Source organism: Pinus tabuliformis, chromosome 9 (assembly GCF_031772625.1).
Source record: "Pinus tabuliformis cultivar Carrire ecotype Pingquan chromosome 9, CPIR1, whole genome shotgun sequence".
NCBI lineage: Eukaryota > Viridiplantae > Streptophyta > Pinopsida > Pinales > Pinaceae > Pinus > Pinus tabuliformis.
In genome coordinates, this window is record NC_142307.1 from 1,509,618,744 (window position 1) to 1,509,628,482 (window position 9,739).

The window sequence follows — 9,739 nt, forward strand, 5'->3', positions numbered from 1 at the left end:
GGATTTTCCATCCCTTAATGGCTTTCATTTTGCTAGGGTCTACCTTAACTCCTTCATGAGATACAATATGACCTAGATATTCCACCTCTTGTACTCCAAATAAACATTTGGATCTTTTTTCATATAATTGTTTCTCCTCCAATAGTTGTAGCACCCCGTCAACATGTTCAACATGATCCTTCCAAGACTTGCTGTAGATTAGTATATCATCAAAAAATACTAACACAAACTTTCTAAGGAAGGATTTTAAAATGGAATTCATCAAACCTTGAAATGTAGAAGGTGCATTGGTAAGGCCAAAAGGCATGACCAAAAATTCATAATAACGGTCATGAGTTCTAAATGCTGTTTTCAGAATGTCTTCAGTCTTCATTCTGAGTTGATGATATCCTCAACGAATATCCAACTTGGTGAAGCAAATTCATCCATGCAATTCATCCAGTAATTCATCAATTAACAAAATGGGAAACTTACCTTTAATAGTGAGCTTGTTGAGCTCCCTATAATCCGAACACGTGCCATGATCCATCCTTATTGTGCACCAATACTACTGGAGGAGAGAAAGAACTTTGACTAGGTTGAATTATACCAGCCTCTAGCATTTTTGCAACCATACGTTCAATTTCATTGTTTTGGGCATAGGGAGATCTGTACAGCGTGATGTTTGGAGGAGCACTTCTTGGAATCAGATGAATAGCATGATCTTGATCACAAATAGGTGGGAGAGCTTTGGGAGTCTCAAATACCTTGGAATGATTGTCCAAGACTTTTAGAGATATGGAGAAATAGATGATTCCGATGTGGAAACATCTAGCGAACATAATTGTGCAATTGCACCTCTTTGTTCCTTTTTTAGAAGCTTTGTCATACTGTTAGAGCTAATTATCTTTCCTGGTTTCCCTTTAATACCCTTTAATTCAACTTCATTTCCTTCTGCAGAAAATTTCATGAAAAGTTCTTGAAAATTAAAAGCTATTGTACCCAAGGATTGTAGCCATTGGACTCCTAGTACAATATCACCACCTCCCATTGGAATGGAAAGCATTGGGCTAGTCAATACATATTATCTCATGGATAGCTCGATATTATGGCACTTTCCAGAGCAATTTATCATTCCTCCATTTGCAATTATCACTAGACACTCTAGTGCTGGATATAGGAAGCAATTCAATTTTTTTGCTATCTTACAATGAATAAAATTGTGAGTACTTCCTGAATCAATCAACACTACTACCTTTTTCTTCTTGATTTGTCCTTGTATCTTGATGGTTTGAGGAGTGGTAATTCCAGCCAATGCATTACAAGATATGGTCAGATTCATTTCTTCTTTATCTAGGCTTCGTTCCTCGAGTGTATCCTCTTCTTTTGACCTTTCTTGCTCCTTTTCTTCTTCCTCTTCACAATCTATGTAGAATAATTTCTTTTTATCACACTTATGACCTTTAATGTATTTGCTATCACAACTGTAACAAAGTCCTTTTGCTATTTTTTCTTCCAATTGTTGTGGTGTCAACCTTATAGGTTGTGGAAGACCAGGGGCAACAACACTTCCATATTTATAGTTGTGAGTGGTAGGCTTCTTGGTTGCCATAATTTTTCTTTCCATTTTTCTTGCTAACCTAAATGCCTTCTCTAATACATCAGTTTCCTAAAGGCGAACATCATGTTGGATATTATCCTTTAAAGTCCCTATTAACACATCAATCCTATGCTCCTTTGGAATATTTTTTACCCTTATGTTCAACTTTTGGAACTCCTCAATGTGCTCCATTATTGAACCCTTTTGTTTGAGACTTATCAATTGGCTAAAAAAAGTGTTGCTTTCTGTATCCTCATAATGTGCTATCAATTCTTCCGTAAAAATTTCCCAAGTGATAACTTGTTTACGAGAGAAAAGCCAATGATACCTGTTATGAAACCAGCTCAAGAAAAAGATAGAAAAGATAGATCAATGCCTTAAAATTCAGCCTCTTCGAGGGGGAAACCTCCTTTACATTACATAAATGAACAATTCTTTGATGATACAAATGAGAAGACCTCCTTCCTATATATAGTAGTCCAAGGGGTCATAACATAATCAGAGCCGACATAATAATAATAATGATGTAAGGGCACAATAATAACAATAGTGGGCTTCTATGGGGCACAATAGTAACAATATGGGCATTACATGGGTACATCAATATAATAAGTTGGTTGTACTAATAACAATAAGGGGTTACACTAGTAGTATAGGGGCCTAACATGCCCCTCTCCTTCAAAAAGCGTTGTCCTCAACGCTTGAGTAGTTCTTGATGCTTCTGTATAAAATTCTTGTCCTCCCATGTGGAATCTACAGTGGGTAAGTTCTTCCACTTGATGAGATACTCTGAAATTGATTGATTGCGTAGCTGTCGGGTTCTTTTTTCTGTGACTGCTCCAGGTTCCAATACGATTTTTCCTTCCTCTTCAATTTCTGGCAATATTGTTTGAATTGGGAGCTTTTGCAACTTTTGAATAAGTGGCCATACTTCTTCGTCCTTCTTCCATTCATCCCTTGCTTTGTTTATCCAATCTGATTGGATAATAGAAATAGCACAAAACAATGCTTCCAAATCCTCATCCTTGAAGAGTCTTCACATTCGGTAAGGTCGCCATTTTTTAAGTGCATGTAGTATTGCCAACATTTCCTTCTCATAAATAGCTTGCTTCAGATGTAGCAATAAAAATACCGAATCACCTACATCAAAACATTTTTCACTACGATGTTGATATACCTGTTGTTTCGTTTGAGTTTGCACCGAAGTGGCGTTATCCTTTAAAATTTGGAGAACTTGTTGTTGATGCTCAATGTGATCTTTCTCTACTTGAACCCTTTTCTTCTTGATATGTCCTTCTGTCTCTGGAGTTTGAGGAGTGGTAATTTCTTCCAATCCTTTACAAGATAAGGTCGAATTCATTTCTTGATGCTCGATGTGATCTCTCACTTCTTTCACCTTTTTCTTCTTGATATGTCCTTCTATCTTGAGAGTTTGAGGAGTGGTAATTCTTGCCAATGCTTTACAAGATATGGTCTAATTCATTTCTTCTTTCTCTGGGGTGGGGTCCTGGCGTATATCTTCTTCTTTTGATATTTCTTTATCATTTTCTTCCTCCTCTTCATATTCTATATAAAATAATTTCTTCTCAGAACACTTATGACCTTTAGTGCATTTGCTATCACAATTGTAGCAAAGCCCTTTTTCTCTTTTTTCTTCCAATTGTTGTGGTGTAACCCTTGTAGGTTGTGGAAGGCTAGTAGAAACAACACTTCCATCTTTATAGTTGTGAGGGGTATGCTTCCTGGTTTCCATAATTTTTCTTTTCAATATGTCACAAATCCCTTTTACTCTTTCCAATTGTTGTGGAGTTGCTCTAAAGAAGGTGTTGCTCTTTGTATCCTCATAATGTGCTATCATTTCCTCCGTGAAAATTGACCACGTAACAAGTTGTTTATGAGAACAAAGCCCTTCATACCATAAAAATTGATCTGGTTCTAAATATGAAGATGCAATACATACCTTTTGTAATAGTGGTACACCATGTAGATCAAAATATTGATCCATCTGAAGTATCCAATTTACCGGATCCTTGCCATCAAACTTCCTCATCTTGCTTTTTCTTGATTTTAGGAGCTCGATCTTGAAACGACTGTAACTCTGTACTTTTAGATCTTTAAGTTCTAAAATTACGACCAGTTGTAGCCCTCTTTGTTCTCTTTCTAATGCCACCAGTCTGATCCAAATTGGATTCTCCAAAAAAGAGTTATGCACAATCTCCAAAGATGACTTGATTATAGACCTTTCCAGAAGAGCGAACTTGTATGAAGTGCCACATGTCACTGTTTCAACCTTTGGCTCTGAAAAATATCCACAAGAAACTACAGTCTGTCCTCTTTCTGTACCTTCTTACGAAATTTCAATCCAATCCGCAGAGAGAATGTTATGACGATTTTCCCCAGGTCACATGTTTGGAATGTAACTTAGGAGTCTGCAAAAAGACCAACTTCCTTAGATCATATCTCCGCAAATATAGTGCGAAAGGCTCTGAAATTCGGACCCGAGGTTCCGCGCGATTTCTTCTCAAATGGGTTTTTTTAACAACTTCTGAAACGTCGCAGAAAAAAGTTATAGCAAAAATGCCACGATGACCTGTTTGGAGCAGCGAAACCCTAGAATCCAAAGCTCTGATACCAAATGTTATGAAACCAGCTCAAGAAAAAGATAGAAAAGATAGATCAACGCCTTAAAATTCAGCCTCTTCGAGGGGGCAACCTCCTTTACATTACATAAATGAACAATTCTTGGATGATACAAATGAAAAGACCTCCTTTCTATATATAGGAGTCCAAGGGGTCATAACATAATCAGAGCCGACATAACAATAGTAATGTAAGGGCACAATAATAGCAATAGTGGGCTTCTATGGGGCACAATAATAACAATATGGGCATTACATGGGTACATCAATATAACAAGTGGGTTGTACTAATAACAATAATGGGTTACACTAGTAGTCTAGGGGCCTAACAATACCATACAAACTGATTTGGTTCCAAATATAAAGTTGCAATACGTACCTTCTATGTGTTTTGCACATTATTGAGATCAAAAAATTGCTCCATCTGTAATATCCATGTTGTGGGATCCTTGCCATAAAACTTCCTCATATCAATTTTTGGAATATGGTGGGTCTTCGGTTCAACATTAGAGTCTATCAAATCATGATTAACGTTTCTTTTGTTCTCATCATGAGTTTCCTTTACTACCCTTTCACCATTAGTAAGCATTTCTTGTAGAAACTTTATCAAATCTATCTTCAAATCTTCCATGCATGTCTTCAAATTAGCTTCCACGTAATTCATATTAGCTTCTATGCCTTTATTTAAACAATCCATCTTAGCTTCTATACCTTTCTTTAAACCATCCATCTGAGCTTCTACATCTTTCTTTAAACTATCCATCTTAAATTCTGTTACTTTTTATGCAAGTGACACTTGTTGCACTTGGTCTCATAATTTTGATATATCATGTTGCATTTCTTCCTCTTCTTCATGAGTCATGCTAGATCTTTCAAGTTGCTTACTAGGTGTTTGCATTTTATTTCCTCAGGGCATAAATTACTGATAATAATGCTTTACTATGCCCTTTGAATTCCTTCAAATTAATTTTTCAAAACAAACTTATGCAAAAAAAAAAAAACTACACACCTTTTTACACTTTGTAGGAGCTTGATATTGAATCTGATGTGTCTCTATAATTTCGGATCATCCAATGGATCATCCAATTCTGAAATTGCGATCTGCAGTAGCCCTCTGTGTCCTCTTTCCAATGCCACTAGTCTGATCCAAATTGGATTCTCCAGGGAAGAGTTATGCCAAATCTCCCACAGTGACCTGATTATAGACTGGTTCAATAGAGTGAACTTGTACGATGTGCCACGAGTTGTTATTTTGACCTTTGGCTCTGAAAATATATACAATAAACTGCAGTTCGTCCTCTTGTTGTAGCTTCTTATGAAATTTCAATCCGATGCTCAGAGAGAAAGTTATGACAATTTTCTCTAGGTCACCTGTTTGGAATGTAATTCAGGAGTCTGCAAAAAGACTAACTTCCTCAGATAATATCTCCACAGATATAGTGTGAAACGATCTGAAATTCAAACCCAAGGTTAAGTGTGATTTCATCTCAAATGGGTTTTTTTTAGCCTCTGAAACGTAGCAGAAAATTTTTTATAGTGAAAATGCCACAATGACCTGTTTGGAGCAGCAAAACCCTAGAATCCAAAGCTCTAATACCAAATGTTATGAAACTAGCTCACAAAATGATAGAAAAGATATATCAACACCTTAGAATTCAGCCTCTTCAAGGGGGGAACCTCCTTTACATTACATAAATGAACAATTCTTGGATGATACAAATGAAAAAACCTCCTTTCTATATATAGGATTCTAAGGAGTCATAATATAACTCAGCCAACCTAACAATAATAATATAAAGGCACAAAAATAACAATAGAGGGATTCTATGGGGCACATTAATAACAGTATGGGCACAACAATATTAATAAGGGATACAACTACAATAGTAATGCGGTAATCACTAGTATTATAGGGACCTAACATTTTGCAGATAAGTACAAATGCTCCACACGGTTATCTTTTAGCAATAAATGGTTTCATTTTCATTGTACAGAAGTTGTGCGAAGGTGGAAATAACAACATATTACAAGTGCGAAAAACACTCTCGAATAAGAATTTAATAACGTATATATGTGTGAATGTAGATTTCAATGTGCGTGAGTAGAGAAAGAACCACATATCTCAAATGAAAAATAAAATGTTGACCCCACGGTAATGGTGAAATTCACAACAGGCGCTCCCTTGATCAATTAATTAGCGATAGATGCAGGGACTATGTTGCATCATAATTATTCCCTTGTTAGAAATGTAATGTATTATTTGAAAGTGAAAATACATATAAAATGGATACACTCAATTTGATACCATGTCTGAGGTAACAGAGTTGTATCTAAAAACATTTATTAGATGACACAAATATACTAATATGATTAATATAGCAAAATTACTGAAAATATAGTAAAAGGTTGAGGGGTAACATAGAATTTATGGCTAATAATTATCTTTACTCTCAAGGAGAGTGAGGTACATAGTGTAGCTCTTCATTTGGTGAAATTTACATATTGTTTAGGTAAATATGGCAAATAATTGGGCCATTAATTCTCCAATCAAAATTCTAATCACCATCTAATTTTGCCTTTTATGGATCTTTTCTTGATCGTTGCATTGATTTTAATGATGAAAAAGTACAAACTGATTCATTTCTTCAATTTAAGACATGATAAATGGAGTAATATAAGCCCTTCCCTAAACCCTCAAAATTATAATACCCCTCTGTCGTTAATTTTGACTTACAATGCATTGATTTAGGTTTTTCTATAATGGATATTAGCGTCTATTTCAACACTTGTGCAATGCAATAAGTTGTTTGTTGCATTGATTTTACTATGGTGCATTAATTTTAGCGTTTATGGTGATGAAATTGATTTTAGTGCATTGAGTTTTATTCTTTATGCTTGAATTTGACTAAATTGCATAGATTCGTAACGCCAATAATTCCTGACTAAAAGTGCACATGAGTGCATGGTTCACGCGGTTGGGGTAGAGGATTTTCACGCTCCTCACCTGTGATCGATTCCCAGTATGGGCGTTGCACAGGCAACTTATTATGTTTCACTGAGAATGTATCTCGATTATTGTGATTGATGTGATGGATTGGCTCCGTTCCCAATTTCGCTTCGCAGCTTCGGCTGTTGTATCTTCTCACTTTGGCAATTATATGTAAATGGTGCTTCTTCAACGGGGATGCTCTTCCCCCACCGAAAAAAAAATAATTCCTAACTAAATTGTTTATTGCAAATTCATCTTCATTGATTTGAGAATTTGTATAATGGATAATGGATAACATATTGTTAATATTTCGTGTAATCACGAGGAGTATCATTAGAGAGAAACTATTAATATGGCAAGATATGACCATTATTGCAGTATCTCCAAGTTAGGTTCTTGAACGGCCTTGAATTTGAACCACCCATCTTATAGGATGAATGCGAAACGTCTTCGTATGATGGATATGAAAAATTAGAAAAGCTACTAATAGTTTCAATGAAAAATTTAAAGGACGTGGATTATGAAGATCACTTTCTAATTTATATTTTTCACCTTCTTTATAATTGAATATTATTATTACGTTATCATTCACTTTATTCGTCACGTAACTTTCAAATTTGTTTTATTGATAATATATTTTAATGTTATAGATGATATTTACAGAATTTTAATTAATTAAATTATCTAAAATATATCCATAATAATTATTTAAATTTTTTATATAACCAAAATATAATTAAAAACAAATATATATCCATATTAATTTTAAATTTACCACAACTAAATTTATATTTTTCACTTTTTATAATTGTATATTATTATTATGTTATCATCACTTTATTTGTCATTTAAATTTCAAAGTTATGTTATTGATAGTTTTCGCCTGTTTATAATTGAATATTATTATTATGCTATCATTCACTTTATTTGTCATTTAACTTTCAAAGTTATATTATTATAATATATTTTTTTGGTTATAAATGATATTCACTGAATTTTAATTGATTAAATTATCTAAATAGTAATTATTTAAATTTTTTATAATTAAAATATAATTAAAAATAAATATATATCTATATTAATTTTAAATTAATTAGAACAAAAATAAATCAAATCTATTCATATACAAATATCTTTTAAAATACAATACATAACATTACATGTTAAAATATTTAATATCTCATTCTTAACACTTATAAATTCAATTCTTTAATATGAAGACTTCTTTTAAAATACCAAACTTAAATTTTAAGTTGAAATATTCTATACCTAATTCTCTACCAATATTAATTCAAAATAACCTAAAATAATTATATTTATTAATTATAATTATAATTTATTTATAATTCTAATAATAATAATAATATTCAACCATTAATTTCACTTCTGTGTTTCTTTCTTTCTCTCTTTTATATATATATATATATATATATATATATATATATATATCAAACGTCTTCTTTAACTTCAGAAAATCTTCTAACATTTTTGAGAAAATACTTCAATTTTGTTTGTAGTTGCTTTGGTTTATCTGTGTGTTTTTTTTATTAAATATATGCTTATAATGTCTTTAATGTATATATATAGTTTTTTTATTTTTTCAATAACATTGATAAACATATGTGAACGTGTATACACTTTTCACACTATTAACTCCATCGATGTAAATGGAATTCATTAGAGGAATATTATTTCCTCATATTATATTTATTTTATTTTTTAAATGTGAATTATTTACTATATCTTTTACATAGTTATTTTTATTGAATTGATTTGTTATCATTTTGTTAATAATTGTATCGAGAGTCATTCTACAATTCATTATAAGGAAGATGTGTAGGTGTAATGTAAGTATGTAAACAATTTCAAATGTCAACTCAATTAAAAAATATAAGAAGTCAAAAGTAATACCAGGAATGAGTGAAAACATTTAAATGTTGGCGTGATTAATAATAAAAAATTAAATATAATAGACAAAAAGTTAAGAGTAATAAATTAAAGTTTAAAAGTAATGTAAACTCAATATGGATGAGGATAAACATTTAAATATTGATTTGATTAATAATAAAAAGTTAAAGTAATAAAAATAATCAAATTCAATTTGTTATATTTTGATTTTGTTATGGACCAATAACATGGTTTATCAATACCAGATTCCCAAAAAAAATAACATATTTCACAATCAAAATATTTTGTAACAGTATGACAAGATTATTAACCATGGATCGTCACCCACACTTTACCATGGATATTATTAACTTATAGATAGGATAATCAAAATATTATAGAACAACACGACAATATTCTTAACCATGGATATTCACCACCACTTTTCCATTGATATTATGAACTTGTGAATAGACTTTGTTATAATACCATGGGCCAATATGACCACTTCTCAATACCAAATCCCAACAAATCATAACTTATTTCACAAAAAAAAAAATTCTATAATAATATGACAAAACTCGTAAGCATGGATATTCACCCCCATTTTACCATGGATATTTTTAACTTATAAATATACTTTGT